This window comes from Thamnophis elegans, chromosome 2 (genome assembly GCF_009769535.1).
Source record: "Thamnophis elegans isolate rThaEle1 chromosome 2, rThaEle1.pri, whole genome shotgun sequence".
In the NCBI taxonomy this organism is placed as follows: Eukaryota; Metazoa; Chordata; class Lepidosauria; order Squamata; family Colubridae; genus Thamnophis; species Thamnophis elegans.
In genome coordinates, this window is record NC_045542.1 from 159523416 (window position 1) to 159540139 (window position 16724).

Consider the following 16724-nt stretch of genomic DNA (forward strand, 5'->3'; position numbering starts at 1 on the left):
AAGGTCCCTTCCAACTCCTGTTCTACAATGAGAGAAACCAAAGAATAGTTGTTTGGGGAGAAATGGTGGCTGTTTCAGGACCCTGGAGAGCTCTTAGCAGAAGTTCCTATGAGTTGCCTTAACCTTGTCTGAAAGGGACACCACCCTAAATTATTGGGTGTCTTCATTCTCTTTGCATTCTGAAAGGGAAAGGTCATGCTGCAGGTAACCCAATATTTAGTTAGAAAAAGCACTGACAAAAACCAGAGCCCTCAGAGGAAGAGACTGATGCATCCCACCCCTTTCATCTTGTAATCAACAAGCAGGCCATCCCTGGGTGAGCTCACACCATTATCCTTCTGATTAACAGCTAACCCCTTGCGCCACAGAGACCCAACACCTGCCTCCCCCTAAATCCCCTCAACTTGAACATCCATAGGTGGGACTGGCTGAACAGCAATAAGATACACTGGTCAGAAGACCCAGGGTGTTCCTCTCTCCCATTATCAGATGGGCAGGCAACATGACCAGACCAAGTTTTCATCCCAGGTTTTGTTTTTGGTGGGAGAAAAGTAACTACATTACGAAAACCAAGGAACAGCTGTAGCACAGATATGAATCTTCCGACTGAGGGAGACTGACGCCAAGCCCCGTGCCCAATCTCTCTGGTGCAAGCGGTTAGTGCTGTTAAATGGAAGGTTGGGGGTTTGAACCCAGCCAGGGATGGCCTGTTTCATGACATAATCCAGAAGTGAAGATAATGAATTATTATTGTATGGAGGTTTTCAACTGAGGCCTTCAATTCCCACACTCAATTCTTTTTCTTGCTAGGATTTAAATATTAGTTTTACCCTCTGGAAAGTAAGATGGGAGAGTAATATTCATCACCTCTCTTGAGGATTCTACTGGCCACAGACCAGCACTGGAATGGTGTCTTTCTTAGGGACCATTAATCTAATCAGGAGTAGCCCACACGGGGAGCTATCCAGGGTTCTGATTCCTGTCTTCTGGCACATGCAATTTTTGATTGCAATGCTATTACTATGCCATTGCTATTTTTCTTGAGGCTCCATGCTAGAACTCAGTACTACTAATGACACTAGTACTCTCCCATAGTGTCTTCTAATTGTCCTGTAAAGGGTGGCTTAATTGTTTTTAAATATTAATTGGGATTTTTTTTGGGGGGGGGGGAATCAGGATGCTGCCAGGAGGCAAAGCTTCCATTTTGCATGATGGCCAGATGTGCTAACCCCTTGCGCCACAGAGTCTTTTCCTTTTTCAGCTCTTTCTCTGAGTATCACCTGTTGGTCTTCCTTGAAGCAAGCACACTGTTGCCTTTTGTGGGTCCCAAGATGGGATCTGATACATGGACATGTACCTCCTACTGGGAGTTATCTGGGTAAATTAATTTTCCATCAGCTTCTCATCAATGGGTCTGATGTCACATGGGTGGGGGAGACATTCCAGAAGACAGGAACAACATCAGAGAAGGGTCTTCTGGCGTGACCCGTCAAAACTGCGCTCGACTAAACCACGCCCGATTAAACCGCATCGCTGACATCATCAACAGGGCGACAACAGCCAGCGCGGAGAAAGAAGGGTGCTTTAAATAGCGCTTTGAAAGCAAGCCGATTCAACTTAAGGTAAGGGTTAGGTTTAGGGTTAGGTTTAGGGTTAGGTTTAGGGTTAGGTTAAGGGTTAGGTTTAGGGTTAGGTTAAGGGTTAGGGTTAGGGTTAGGGTTAGGTTAACGGTTAGGATTAGGTTTAGGGTTAGGTTAAGGGTTAGGGTTAGGGTTAGGTTAACGGTTAGGATTAGGTTTAAGGTTAGGTTAAGGGTTAGGGTTAGGGTTAGGGTTAGGTTAACGGTTAGGATTAGGTTTAAGGTTAGGTTAAGGGTTAGGTTTAGGGTTAGGTTTAGGGTTAGGTTTAGGGTTAGGTTAAGGGTTAGGTTTAGGGTTAGGTTTAGGGTTAGGTTAAGGGTTAGGGTTAGGGTTAGGGTTAGGTTAACGGTTAGGATTAGGTTTAGGGTTAGGTTAAGGGTTAGGGTTAGGGTTAGGTTAACGGTTAGGATTAGGTTTAAGGTTAGGTTAAGGGTTAGGTTTAGGATTAGGTTTAGGGGGGTTAGGTTTAGGTTTAGGGGTTAATTTTAGGTTTAGGGTTTACAGCGTGCTTCTGTCTTCGCGCTGTTGTCGCCCTGTTGATGACGTCAGCGACGCGATTTAGTCAGACGCGGTTTAGTCGAGCGCGGTTTTGTGGTGGAACCGTCTTCTGGAATCCACCAGCCAGAATAATGGGGCCGATGGGTTCTGCATCAAGCGTCTCTTGCCAGCTTGTGTGGGACAGGTTTGATTTTGCCTCAAGACCATAAATGTAATCAGTTGTCAAAAAAGATCTGGGATCCATTATATTGTGACACCTTTCTAACAGATGGAAGTTGTAGCGATTAAAATGCAGCTGTAAGTAAGATTTTAACTGTTGGAAGGTTTCAAGAAAATCTCTAAAAATGTGTTCCTGTAGGGTGTTTGTTCCCACATTTACAAAGGAGAGAGAAGGACATGGCAATCCGTGACTTGTAGGACATTCTAAATATGGACCTTTTCACAACACTGCAGTATTGGGAGAAAATGTCTCAGAAGCAACATTTTGAAACGTGGCCAACCCAATCCTCTGAACCCAGAACCTTCCCAATAGTTCAGCTGTTCAGGAGGATGCAGAGATTTAAATGTGAGGATGTGGCTTTTTCAAAGGAAAACATCTGGGACTGATCCTCATCTGGGCTATCGTGCTTATCCAACTCTACTTTGTGATATCTCAGGTTGGCCCCATTCCACTTTGGTGGCCACTATTTTAGATCATTTATATATCCTAGCCAGGGGTGGGTTTCTCGCCCCGTTCCAACCGGATCGGTTGGAACGAGGCCGGCGGCGTCCTCATGCACGCACGCGGCGCGCGTGTGCACGCACGCGGCATCCTCGTGCACACACGCGGCGCGCGCATGTGTACTAGCATCTGCGCGATGCTCCAGCTGCTCCTGGAGGATCGCGCAGGCATTCTGCGCATGCGTGGAAAGCGCGAAATTTGAAAAAAATGGGTAAGGAGCGGGTGTGCGGGCGCGCGCGGGCGCGGGGGGGGGGCCTTCGCCGTTCCCGGAAGTTACTTACTTCCGGGTTCGGCGACCAACCGGATCGCAGGGACCGGTGCGAACCGGTCGAAACCCAGCCCTGATCCTAGCAGAGTTAATCTTATTGGGTTACACAGCACATTGTATTTTGCCCTCCAAAATCTTGTAGTGGGGACATTTATTCAAAGAAAACCTCTCAAAACCCAGGATTGAACCAACAGTCTGAGAGTAAGTGAAATTGTGCTCCCCAAAATTGAGCCATTCCTTGCTCAAAGAAAAGGCAGGGAGGGGCTGTATTGCTAAGTCAAGCAAGAACCCATACTATTTTCTATGTTATTAGTCAGGGAATGAATGAGGAGAGGCTGATTTCAAGGAAGACTGGTCATTCCAAGTGAGCAGATAGTGAAAAATTAAAGCTTTCTGAGTTTCAACTCCCATACTTCAGAGCATGAGGGAAGCCTGCCTAAATCACCTTAAGCACAGGAGGAGGAGATGGGAGGAGGAGATCTCCTGAGGTGCATTCGAACAACTAATGCTTTTGCTTATTTCTGACTTAAGAAAATATTTTCTCAATGTTCACAAATCACATATAGTTCCCAGACATTAAGAAGAGGAAGTTCTAAAACTGTATAGATGATGGCCAGCTATTTGGAAAGGCAAGACCTTTCCTTCCACTCCCAGGCCCATCATCCCTGGACCCCATGCTACCTGCTCTGGTCTTCTGCGCCTTTGCAGGATCCCCTGGCATAGCGCACAGAGTCCACCAGGGGTCTCCCTCGTCAGCGCTTGGAAAGGATGGGCAATCCCCTTCCGGAGGAACTGAGCATGCGTCTGGCTCTTTCGCGAACTCAAAACTTCCCGGGAAAGGCTGGGATCGTGTCTGCTTTTTCTGCGGCGTCCGATTCTTCTTCCCTCCGCTGTGAACCTTCGGCTGAGCCCGGAGGCCGAGAGGCTGGAAGGAATTCTCTCACGGGTGGAGATCCAGGCGTGACTCGGAGTGAGTGGGGCTCTTTCCTCTGACGGTGGAGGGGAGCCTGGAGCATGCAAAGCTTCGTCAAGTTCCACGTGGCGGAAAGGGGGGTGGAGAGTTCGAGGTCCCATGTTCCCCTGCCACCCCGTGGAAGAAAGGGACCCGCAGGGCAGGTCCGCACGTGCTGGGTTTTCTCCAGGAAGGAAATCAGGATCGCCAGAAAGAGGGGACCCATCGACCCTCCGTTTCCTCCGGCAACCCTCTGCATGCGGGGAGAGGGAGAGGTTGCCTTCCCAAAAGGCGCAGAATGCCTTGATTCCTGGAGAATTTCCTGCAGATTTCTCGGCCCTTTTCCAGAAGGGTTTTTCCCTCGCCTCCCCTTTTCTGGGCCCAGAGAAGCAACCGGCCAAAGTCCCTCCGGTTGCCTTTATATGCAAGGCTGCAGTTCCGCGTGAAGAGTTGAGTGTAAGGTGTGTAAGGACTGGAAGTCGGATTCCTCCTTTTCCACCTTTCCCCACCTTCTCTTTGCTGCCTCTGCCAGGAGGCAAACAAAGAACCTGTTACAAGAAGGGCCATGCATTGGATGGTGGCTTGTTAATTCTGGCTTCTGGAGTTCACCCAGGGATTTGGGCCAGGAGGTTCATGGGGTTCTGTTGCCCAGAGTCTTACTAGAAATTCAAATGTTGGTTGAGCTCCTTGCTGAATCGATTTAGATAGGCACTCACGTGAATTTGTGTGTGTGTGCCGGGAGATATAAGTTGGATTGTGCAAAGGATTGTAGGCAGCAACAGAAATGATTTGATATAAATAATTAGGAAATAGCAAGCCAAAACATATTTTAAATGTATTTATCCAATATTTTGAATGTATTTATCCAATATTTTGATTCCTTGATACAGGTTGAGGCAGAAGATTTCTAGCAAACTATCCCCAAACGTAAACATCTAATAATATTTCTCCTCCCCCTTCCCCCCCCCCAAAAAAAACCATTGCAGAACTTGGTGGGTTCATAAGAATTTCTTTAGTTTGTTTGTTTGTTTATTTGTGGAGGAGGATGCTCAGTATTCAGATTTGCTCCCCTGTTGATCATCCTTTTGTTTTCCATTTCAGTTCTTTAAGGTGGAGATCTTTCCTGTTTTCTCTGGAGACCAAAGTATCTTGTGAAGGAATTGGGCTGAATGGCGTTTGGAGCTTTGGCCAGACCTCTCATGATTAGGAAGACTTGGGGAGATTTTGGTGCTGGATTAGAGGCCAGAGAGAAGATTGAGGGACAATGCCCAGAAGATGCAGGAACTGGAAAATGCCGTCCAGCCACTCAGACTTGGAGCTATAGGAAGAATGGGGCAAGTCCTTGGCAGAAGAGCCAAGAAGAGGCATCCAATAGTTCAGAGGTCCAATGCTGTGAGTTCAGAAAATTGCAATTCCAGGAGGGGAAGAGTCCCCGAGATGTTTGCAGCCAGCTTAACCACCTTTGCCGTCAATGGCTGCAGCCAGAAAGACACACCAAGGCTCAAATGTTGGACCTGGTGCTCCTGGAGCAGTTCCTGGCTGTCCTTCCCCCAGAGATGGAGCAATGGGTGCGGGAGTGTGGAGCGGAGACCAGTTCCCAGGCGGTGGCCCTGGCCGAAGGCTTCTTGCTGACCCAGGAGTCTGAGAAGATGCAAGGAGAGTTGGAGGTATGAGAAAGTAATCATGGCAGTTCTAAAGAGAATCTTTCTGAATTTGTCAATGTTTTTCTGAAAGACTTTTCTGGGATTATGAGCTGCTAAGATCTCTTGTTCTGTTCTTCTTCAGAGGTTCAATTTGGGTCAATTTTTCTATTCTGGCTTTCCAGCTTAACTGATGGACATTGGTGTCTGCTAGGCTGAGTGTTCAATATTGATAATTCATTTCTATCTCTCTCCTCTTCCTTTCTTTCTTATGCCACATCTTGTCTACAAGTCCTTTCAAGCTATCACCGAGTTTCCCCAGGGGTGGAAAGATTCATCTAAATCATCTCAGAAGCTGCTATTTAGGGAGAGCTTCCAGGAAGATCAAAATCAGGACATCGCACCAGGTAACAGAAGGTCTTCCCATGGGACATGAAGTTTGGACATCCATCCATCTGATTGTTTTGTTCACCTTGAGTGGAATCTCTCTCTTTCTCTCTCTCCCCCCCCCCTCTTTTAACAGTCTGCTTCTATCATTTTCTGTCTCACAGGTAATAGAAAGCGGTCCTTAGTATTTTTAGAACCACCTTCTCTTTGTGATAGAGTTGAAAGAGTGGCTGAATTTCTGCCTCAGGTAAGATTCATTTTATTCTGTATAATATTCAATTTATAATATTGCTGTTTTGAGAGCAAGACAAATTTTATATCAGATCGTTGAAAATTCACATCTGTCTTAACCTACCTGTCTATTCGGATAAGGTTTTTTGACCATCCTGCTTCAGGCTCAGATTTCATTGGCCAGATGTTGTCATGACTGGAGATCTTCCTCCTGTCTCCCAGGGTCATTCTCACTAACATTACAAGCTCTTCAAACACTTCCATGAAGGTGTTGAGTAGGGGACAGAGTTGATCCCTCAGTGGATAAAGCAGTCTTTTGGCAAAAATATCAGATTGATTTCCCCTGTGTTTCCTTCTACCCACTCTAGGAAGAATTGGAGGCAGTGATAAGTAGTGGGTTTTATACCCAACTGTCAATCATCCAAGGAAACTATTTTAATTGGTTTCACTGAAAGGCATCACAATCCTCCCAGTGTGATGAAATGTCCTTCAGTTGTGCCATCAGCCAAAAGCCATGTGATCCCATTCTGAATTCTGCAGAGGATTCCCATTTTGTTCATAGGGTTTCTCTGCTTCAATTGGTGGAAGAAAACTGTATTCTTGGGATTATCTGTTAATAGGGAAACTTCTTTCCTGTTTCAGGATTTTGTGTCTTTTGAGGATGTGGCCGTGTATTTCTCCAAGGAGGAGTGGTCTCAGCTGGATCCTGCCCAAAAAGCTCTCCATGGGGAAGTCATGCTGGAGAATTCCAGGAATCTGGCTTATCTGGGTAAGATCCCATCTGTGCTCAGTAACATAGAGAAGGGATGGGTGGGTGGAGCGTTTAGAAATTTCTGATAAAAAGATCACTTTTTTTATATCCTGCCTTTATTGCAAATAAGTTAAGGCAGTGGACACAACCAGTACTCCTTCCTTTTCCTATTGTCCCCCAACAACAACAATGCTCTAATAGGGGTTGGGCTGAGAGAAACTGGCCCAAAGTCACCCAGCCAGCATTCATGCTTAAGGCAGATCTAGTGCAGGCAGTCCTCGAGTTATGACCACAATTGGGCCCAAAATTAATGTTGCTAAGTGAGAAATTTGTTAAGTGTGTTTTTCCCCATTTTATGTCTTTTCTTGCCACCATTGTTAAGTGAATCACTGTAGTTAAGTTAGTAGCACAGTTGTTAAGTGGATCTGGCCTTTCCATTGACTTTGCTTGTCAGAATGTTGCAAAAGGTGATCACACAACCCCGGGGCCCTGAGACTGTCACAAATATGAACCAGTTGTCAAGCAACTGTATTTAAATCACATGACAACACAGTTGCTGCAATGGTCATAAGTGTAAAAAATTGTCCTAAGTCAGTTTTTTTTAGCCCCATTATAATTTTGAATGGTCACTAACTAACTGCTGTAAGTTGAAGACTACCTGTATTCACAGTCTCCCAGTTTCTAGCCTGGTGCCTTAGCCATTGGACCAAACTGACTGAAATGTGCCCACGTGTTTTGAGTTTGGCATTATTCTAAGCTGAGGGTGGGAAGCTATTGCCAAGCAGAAGTTTTATTGGCTTTCAAAGATTCTGCTCTGCAGACAGATGGGAATTTTTCACTGAAGTTAGGCAGCTGGTGGGTATGTTTCTGTCCCAACATTATACAGTGTCCAAACCCCTTTGGGAGTTTGTGGCCCCATGGAATTCCCCTAGATCACCAAGGGGCTCACACATAGTGACTCTCAAAGATTAGATCAGGCATTTGTCTTAGTTTTGTTGGGATGTCCTCCAACGTGTGTGAGAATTGGTGGGAGCCCACTTGGAAATCTATCTTTGTAACATCGTAGGTTGGAATCTTCATGTTTTCCTGCAAAACTGCCAAAATATATTTTGCTAAATTTCAAAAGAAAAGGTTTGATCATTCCCCTAGTCTTGCAACAGTTTTCATTTTTCTTTTTCAAGGCTTTAATGGACAGGGGGAAGAGAATAAGAATTACAAAGAACAATGCCAAGCAATCCAGCCAAAAAAGGAAAAAGGGAAGTTTGCAGATCAGATGCAACTAAAGAGTGATGAAACAAAGAGAGCACACAGTGGAATTAAAAAAGGCTTTCCTCAGGTCAGTTTGCTTCCTAATCATACAATCAACAATAGAGGAGAAGAACTATATAAATGCACGGAGCTTGGAAGGAACTTTAATAAATCTGATCATCTCATTTCCCATAAAAAGACACATTCAGAAGAGAAACAATATACCTGCAGGGAGTGTGGAAAGACCTTCCATGATAATCACTCTCTTAGAACTCGATCCTTGCAGGCAAAGCGTTGAGTTCCCTGGCAAAGAACAAACGGCAGGAAGGGAAATCGTCTTTCGAAGAGAAACGCCGTTTCCAAATAAATGCTGCTTTCCCCGCCTTTCCAGATCTCTGCCTTGATTTGAAACGAACCTTTAAGCTCCATAAACCTCAGAAACGTTTCCTACGATGAAGCAGCCGGATTCTCCATTCCTGCCGTTTGTTCTTTGCCAGGGAATTCAACGCTTTGCCTGCAAGGATCGTGGGAGAAAAGGGGGATTTTATGGGGAGAGAAAACCGCCCTGGGACTCCCAAGTCCTAAGAATCCAAACTCCGAGATCAGCTCCGTTCTTTTGGAGGGGAGTGGAAGGAAATATTTTTCCCCAAAGAAGAAAAAATCCATATCCCCAGATATTTGTAAGAGGATTTGAGCGGATTTTCTTGTAAAAGGTTTCGGTGTTATTTAGAAAGGGTGGATGGATGGACGGATAGATGGACAGTATATCAAAGTAAGTGGCTCTGGTTCAAGAAGGGCTCTGGTTCATCTCAATGGGCGGAAAGTAAGAGGGAGGGACCCTTCCTCCCTCCCTTCCATCTACTTTATTGAACTCCGTGGGAGGAAAAGCTCTCCTAGCCCCGCTCTGAAGTGAAGGAGTATATTCTTCCACGCTACGGCAGCCCTGAAGGGCTGGGAGATATTTGGGCAGCTCTCGTTTCAGTTCTACGGGCGAGGAGATGGGGGAATCGGGAAGATATTCCCCTTCCTCCAACCCTTCCCCAGCTCGCCCAGGCTTCCTCCTCCGTTCCTTCCCCCGATCTCAGCAGTTTCCTTCTCCTCCGTTCCTTCCCCAGCTTGCCCAGGCTTCCTCCTCCGTTCCTTCCCCCCGATCTCAGCAGTTTCCTTCTCCTCCGTTCCTTCCCCCTTCCCCAGCTTGCCCAGGCTTCCTCCTCCGTTCCTTCCCCCCGATCTCAGCAGTTTCCTTCTCCTCCGTTCCTTCCCCCTTCCCCAGCTTGCCCAGGCTTCCTCCTCCGTTCCTTCCCCGATCTCAGCAGTTTCCTTCTCCTCCGTTCCTTCCCCCTTCCCCAGCTCGCCCAGGTTTCCTCCTCCGTTCCTTCCCCCGATCTCAGCAGTTTCCTTCTCCGTTCCTTCCCCCTTCCCCAGCTTGCCCAGGCTTCCTCCTCCGTTTCTTCCCCCGATCTCAGCAGTTTCCTTCTCCTCCGTTCCTTCCCCCTTCCCCAGCTCGCCCAGGCTTCCTCCTCCGTTCCTTCCCCGATCTCAGCAGTTTCCTTCTCCTCCGTTCCTTCCCCCTTCCCCAGCTCGCCCAGGTTTCCTCCTCCGTTCCTTCCCCCGATCTCAGCAGTTTCCTTCTCCGTTCCTTCCCCCTTCCCCAGCTTGCCCAGGCTTCCTCCTCCGTTCCTTCCCCCCCGATCTCAGCAGTTTCCTTCTCCTCCGTTCCTTCCCCCTTCCCCAGCTCGCCCAGGCTTCCTCCTCCGTTCCTTCCCCGATCTCAGCAGTTTCCTTCTCCTCCGTTCCTTCCCCCTTCCCCAGCTCGCCCAGGTTTCCTCCTCCGTTCCTTCCCCCGATCTCAGCAGTTTCCTTCTCCGTTCCTTCCCCCTTCCCCAGCTTGCCCAGGCTTCCTCCTCCGTTTCTTCCCCCGATCTCAGCAGTTTCCCTTCTCCCTTACTCGTCGCGGGTTATATAAGTGGGCGGGGTATACGGAAAATATTTTACACGATCTTGAAAACCTGTGGGTTATTCGTGTGGGTGGGTTATTTGCGTGGGCGGGTTATATGGGTGAAAATACGGTAATCTTACTACCCACAAGAGGATCCACCCAGGAGAGAAGCCTTATCAATGTATGGAGTGTGGAAAGAGCTTTAGGTGGAATTCTAATCTTACCTCCCATAAAAAGATTCATATAGGTGGGAAGCCATATCAATGCATGGAGTGTGGAAAGACCTTTACTTGTAGCAGTACTCTTAATTCCCACAACAGGATCCACACAGAAGAGAAGCCATAGCAATGCATGGCCTGTGGCAAGACCTTTACTTGTAGCAGTACTCTTAATATCCATAAGAGGATCCACACAGGAGAGAAGCCATATCAATGCTTGGACTGTGGCAAGACCTTTATTTGTAGTGGCGCTCTTACTAACCACAAGAGGATCCATACGGGAGAGAAACCATATACCGTATTTTCACGCATATAACCCGCCCACGCAAATAACCCGCCCACGCAAATAACCCACAGGTTTTCAAGATTTATGCAAAAAAGTTTTTATACACCCCGCCTTCTTATATAACCCGCGATGATTAAGCCATCGGACCTCCCCATTATAACCAATCGACGTTATATGTAAACTTTATTGCTAATTACAATGGTATTACGCGTTACCTTTACCGATATTTATCTTCAATAAACGTGAAATCTTTTTAAAATATAGGCCGTACTGGGAACAATCACACTGTAGTGTGACACTAAGCCATCCAAATAAACAAAAGATCGAGACCGAGACCGGAACATTGTCGATCGAGTTTAGTTTGTTGTTTTTCAAAACCATTCGCGAATTTGTCTCTTATTGCAGATTGCGTTCAAGAAGTTCTTCGCAGAGCCACTGACTTCTAACAGGTATGTTTAGCATTCAGATTACTGTAAGTTCTAAGTTCACATTTTTTAGATCCGTTGCACTTGAATAAATAAAAATTCTAATGACAAATAATTTTGTCTTTATAGAACCATGCCTAAGCGAAAGTCATACACGGCCGATTTCAAACTTAACGTAGTAACACGTGCTGAAGCAACCAGCAACAGATCTGCTGCCCGAGAATTTGAAGTTGATGAAAAGTCAATAAGAGAATGGAGAAAAGATAAGGCTGCATTAGCGAAAATGAATCCTAGGAAACGCGCCAGACGAGGTCCTAGAGCGAAATGGCCGCATTTAGAGGTAGACCTTAAGAACTGGGTCTTAGACAGGCGGGCGAATAACCAAGGAGTTTCTACATTGGCCATCCAAATGAAAGCTAGGCTTATTGCCGTTGAACGAAAAATACCCGATTTCAAATGTGGCTTAACCTGGGTGGGCAAATTTATGAAACGGAACAATTTATCCGTGCGTATGCGCACAACAGTTGGACAACGTTTACCGAATGATTGGGAGCAACTAGTCGCTAATTTTAGAGATTTCACCATTGAGAACATTAGAGAACGTGGAATTTTGCATTCTGAAATAATTAATATGGATGAAGTTCCGATAGCCTTTGACATTCCTGCTACGAGGTCAGTCGCTGAAAAAGGAATTAAAACGGTGGCCATATCGACTACCGGTCATGAGCGGACCTGCTTTACTGTGGTTCTGGCATGTACAGCAAACGGAATAAAACTTAAACCAATGGTTATATTTAAACGAAGCACGATGCCCCGCGAAAAATTTCCACCCGGTGTCTTCGTACACTGCAACAAAAAAGGTTGGATGGACAATGAAGTCATGCTGTTATGGATAGATAAATGTTTCCGAACCCGACCAGGCGGATTTTTCTCGAAGAAATCGTTGGTAATATTTGACAGCATGGCTGCACATAAGTGCGAAAACGTTAAAAAGAAACTGAACGGCCTTGGGGCCCATGTTTCTGTTATCCCTGGTGGTTTAACTTCCAAACTTCAGCCACTTGATACTGCAGTAAATCATCTGTTTAAAACTTATGTTCGCGCTGAATGGGACAAATGGATGCAGTCTGGGACTCATACTTTTACACCGTCTGGTCGTTTGCGTCGTGCAATCCATGGAGAAGCCTGCAATTGGGTGCTTAATGCGTGGAACAAAATCTCTCCTGATACTATCCTGAATGGATTTAAAAAGGCGGGCATCATTGCTGATGAAAAAGAAGGCGCTTCAGACCTAAGCGACAACTCGGCAGACGAAGATGACAATCTGCGACAAGACGCTGTCACCTCCGAACGCCTAGAGGCCGTTTTAGCGGCATTTAATGATGATTCGGGCAACGATGCCTTTGAGGGTTTTTCTTCATCTAGTGAAGAAGAGGACAATTAAAGTGTTTTAATTAATTTATAATAATAGGACAAATATGTTTTAAAGTTTAATTTGGGTTGTATAGGGCTGTTTTATATTGATGTGAAAATATGGTAACTTTGTTTTAATAAAAAATTCAAATAACGCAACAGGTTAGTTTATTCAAGTTTGTTTACTGCTATACTGGTACGTCTCCCTTTAGTTAATCTGTTAGTCACTGTAGTGTAAAATATTTTCCGTATACCCCGCCCACTTTTATACCCCGCGGGGGGGCATGCTGGGTAGGTAAAAACGCACATTGCCCTTGGGTTATATGCGTGAAAATATGGTAAATACATGGAGTGTGGAAAGACCTTTACTCGTAACAGTTATCTTAATAGCCACAAGAGGATCCACACAGGAGAAAAGCCTTATCAATGCATGGAGTGCAGAAAGAGCTTTAGTTGTAATAGTAGTCTGTCTTACCACAAGAGAATCCACACAGGAGAGAAGCCATATCTATGTATGGAGTGTGGAAAGACCTTTACTTGTAGCAGTACTCTTAATTCCCACAAGAGGATCCACACCGGAGAGAAACCATTTCAATGCATGGAGTGTGGAAAGAGCTTTACTCGTAGTAATGGTCTTAATTCCCACAAGAGGATCCACACAGCAGAGAAGCCATATCAATGTATGTAGTCTGGAAGGATCTTTCATTGTAGCAGTAATCTTAATTCCCATAAGAGCATCCACACAGGAGATAAGCCATATCAATGCATGGAGGGTGGAAAGAGCTTAAGTTGTAGTAGTAGTAGTAGTAGTCTTACTTACCACAAGAAGAATTGTGATCTTTTCCCATAAAGGGATCCATATGGACTGAAGAGCTGTGTAAGGAGTTACACTCTTACTTGCCATAGAAAGATCCACATACAGGAGAAGCGGTATCAACACAGGAAATGTGTATTTGAAATGAAATTGTATGTGTATATGAAATACAGTGTATTCTACTGTATTTCAACACAGTAGAAATACAGGTAATCCTCAGCTTATGACTGCAATTGAGGGGATAAGCAGGCCCAGACTGAGGGTGAGTAAAAGAAGATGGCCCATATCCCAGTCCACTATAGATAGTTCTCGATTTATGATCATAATTGAGCTCTAGTGAAACATTTATTAAATGTGTTTTGGCCATTTTATGACTTTTCTTGCCACATTTGTTGAATAAATCATTGCAGTTGTTGACTTAGTAACACAGTTGTTAATTGATTCTGTCTTCCTTATTGGCTTTGGTTATTGTAAGGTTACAAAAGATGCCGACATGACCTAAGACACTGCAACCTTCATAAGTATGTGTCAGTTGCCTAGCACCTGAATTTTGGTCATGTGACCATGGGGATACTGCAATGGACCTAAGTGAAAAATGATCACTTTTTTTCAGTTATGTTGTAACCTTGAACAGTTGCTAAATGAACTGTTGTAAGTCAAAGACTACCAGTAGTCTAAAATCTCATGCAAGAACCATTTGAGCAATAATGCAATAAATGCTAGACCTTATTAGATATTCATGCATAAATTGCTTTCTAGTGCAAACCAGAAAAGGTGGATCCCAAATCCTGTTGTTTTGGTTAAGTAGGAGGTTAAAAACAAAAAAGTAAGTTTCAGTGGAGATTAAGGGCATTAATTGCTCTTTCAGTAATTTGTCCAGCCTATTAGTTAACACATGCAGATTTCCCAATCATTTGAAGCAACTCCATCTGATCAACTGCTTTGTCTCAGCAAGAGAAACAGTGGTCAGCATTCCTTCAGTAGAGCAGATGTACAGGCAGAAATCTCTTATTAGATTAGTACAGTTAGTTAGTACAATCACTGCAGGAATGCTTGTGAGGTATCTGCCACGCTAGTGCTGCAATTCACAAAGGAATTACAGTTACTACTTCATGGTGATGACATAACTGAATTTAGATCTACTGTGTGAGATGGTGACTAGAGATAACCAATAGGATTGAGAAAGTATTTTTCATTCTAAAATATTGTTTATGTCACTGGTTCCTCACCATAAACCTGTATGCATACATATTCTATGGAAGAAGCTTCAGATGAAGAGTTCTATAAACCCACATGCAAAAAATTTTCTTTAGTGAAGATGCCAAATTCTATGGAATGACAAGGGCCCAGACAATAACTAAAAAGGGGTGCCTTTTTTGGTACATCTTAATTTAAATTAAAGAGGTACAGTTGACATGATTTCTTTCCAGTTATATAGTTAATGAATTTGCCTCCAACTGTGAGATGGGCAGTATGCGGTATAAATTTAATAAGTAATAAATAACAGCCTGATACATTGGGACACATTGTTTTTAAGTTTCTTTTTGGCCTATTATGCAGCTACAGGCTGCTCCTCCTTTTAGCATATAGTTCTTTAGGCAGCATGTATTTCCCTTTCCCCTCAAGAGTTTCCCCACAAATCAAGTTATTGTAGTGTGGAAATAGCTTTATATTTAAACTTATTCCTTCTTGTGCCCAGCAGTCAGTAACTATCAAGGGAAAAGTGATTTATCTAGCCAAACATTCAAGAAGAATGTCAGGAACTGGGTATATCTAGTTTAATAGAAAGAAGGCTTAGGGGAGACATGATAGCAGTGTTCCAATATCTCAGGGGTTGCCACAAAGAAGAGGGAGTCAAACTATTCTCCAAGGCACCTGAGGGCAGGACAAGAAGCAATGGGTGGAACTAATCAAAGAGAGAAGCAACCTAGAACTAAGGAGAAATTGTTAGAACAATTAATCAGTGGAACAACTTGCCTCCAGAAGTTGTGAATGCCCCAACACTGGAAGTCTTTAAGAAGATGTTGGATAACCATTTGTCTGAAATGGTATAGGGTTTCCTGCCTAGGCAGGGGGTTGGACTAGAAGACCTCCAAGGTCCCTTCCAACTCTGCTATTGTATTGTATTGTATTATAAGAACCTAAATAAGTCATAAACAGATGTTATAGGATCACGTGACATGTATGAGACATATGGAACAGCGTTCCATGGATAATAAAAATAACCATGAAAGGACAATGCCTATCCAAATTGTCAAAGGCCCCTTATGTCTGGAAATATCATTCCTGCTTGTTTTTCATATTGTTTCAAATATCAAACATAATTATCACATTAGTCAACTATCGTTTAGGCAAAAACACAATTTTATTAGAGGTTATCTTATACCTCTGATGCCTCAATATTTCTGACAAGATAGGCACATTAGTACATGAAGTATTCTGGGCCTACCTTCTTTTCTGGCTGTTTTGTCAGGAAATTGTGCAGCCGGCATCCAAATGAAGTCAGAGCCTCTGAAATGAATGTGTAGTTTTATATAAATTTAACTTCTACGCTAGATTTACATCAAATAAGATAGGCACATCACTGCATCCTGAGGTAAATCTCAGAACAGCATACAGAGACCAGAGATGAATAAAAGGCGGGGAAAAAGGGAAACTCCCCCTTTTACACCTAGCAACCAATCATAATGTAGATTGCCTCATGCAGGAGCCAACACTCTTCAACTACAACTGTGTTTTGGCTCATTATATAGTTTATTGGTCCAGTTATTAAATTATCTTGAACACCTCCAATTTATAGCTGGGCAGTATTGAAACCAATTCTTTCACAAGATCTTTGTGTCTTTCGATGGCTTTGTCATGACATCAGCTAAATTAATTTCTGATGGAGAATAAATTAGGTCTATTGCAGTTTCTTTCACTGCTTCTCTGACATTACAATATTTTATGTCAACATACTTGCGTTCTACATGGGGCTGCCCTTGAAGAGTGTTCGAAGACTTCAGTTAGTCCAGAACGCAGCCCCGTGAGCGATTGTGGGTGCACCCAGGTACACCCACGTCACACCTATCCTCTGCGAGCTGCACTGGCTACCCATTAGTCTCTGGACCTGCTTCAAGGTGCTGGTCGTTATCTATAAAGCCCTACATGGCATCGGACCTGGGTACCTGAGAGACCACCTCCTGCCGATTACCTCCCATAGACTGATTAGATCTCACAGGTTAGGTCTCCGGATTCCATCTGCCAGCCAATGTCGGCTGGTGACTCCCCGGGGGAGAGCCTTCTCTGTTGCA

The 16724-nt window shown here is 44.5% G+C and overlaps 2 pseudogenes; both read left to right on the forward strand.

Annotated features, from left to right (window-relative positions):
• LOC116503796 overlaps positions 1 to 13467 on the forward strand; it is a 37702-nt pseudogene extending 24235 nt beyond the window's left edge.
• Positions 1 to 16724, forward strand: part of LOC116503602 — a 359386-nt pseudogene that overhangs the window by 84295 nt on the left and 258367 nt on the right.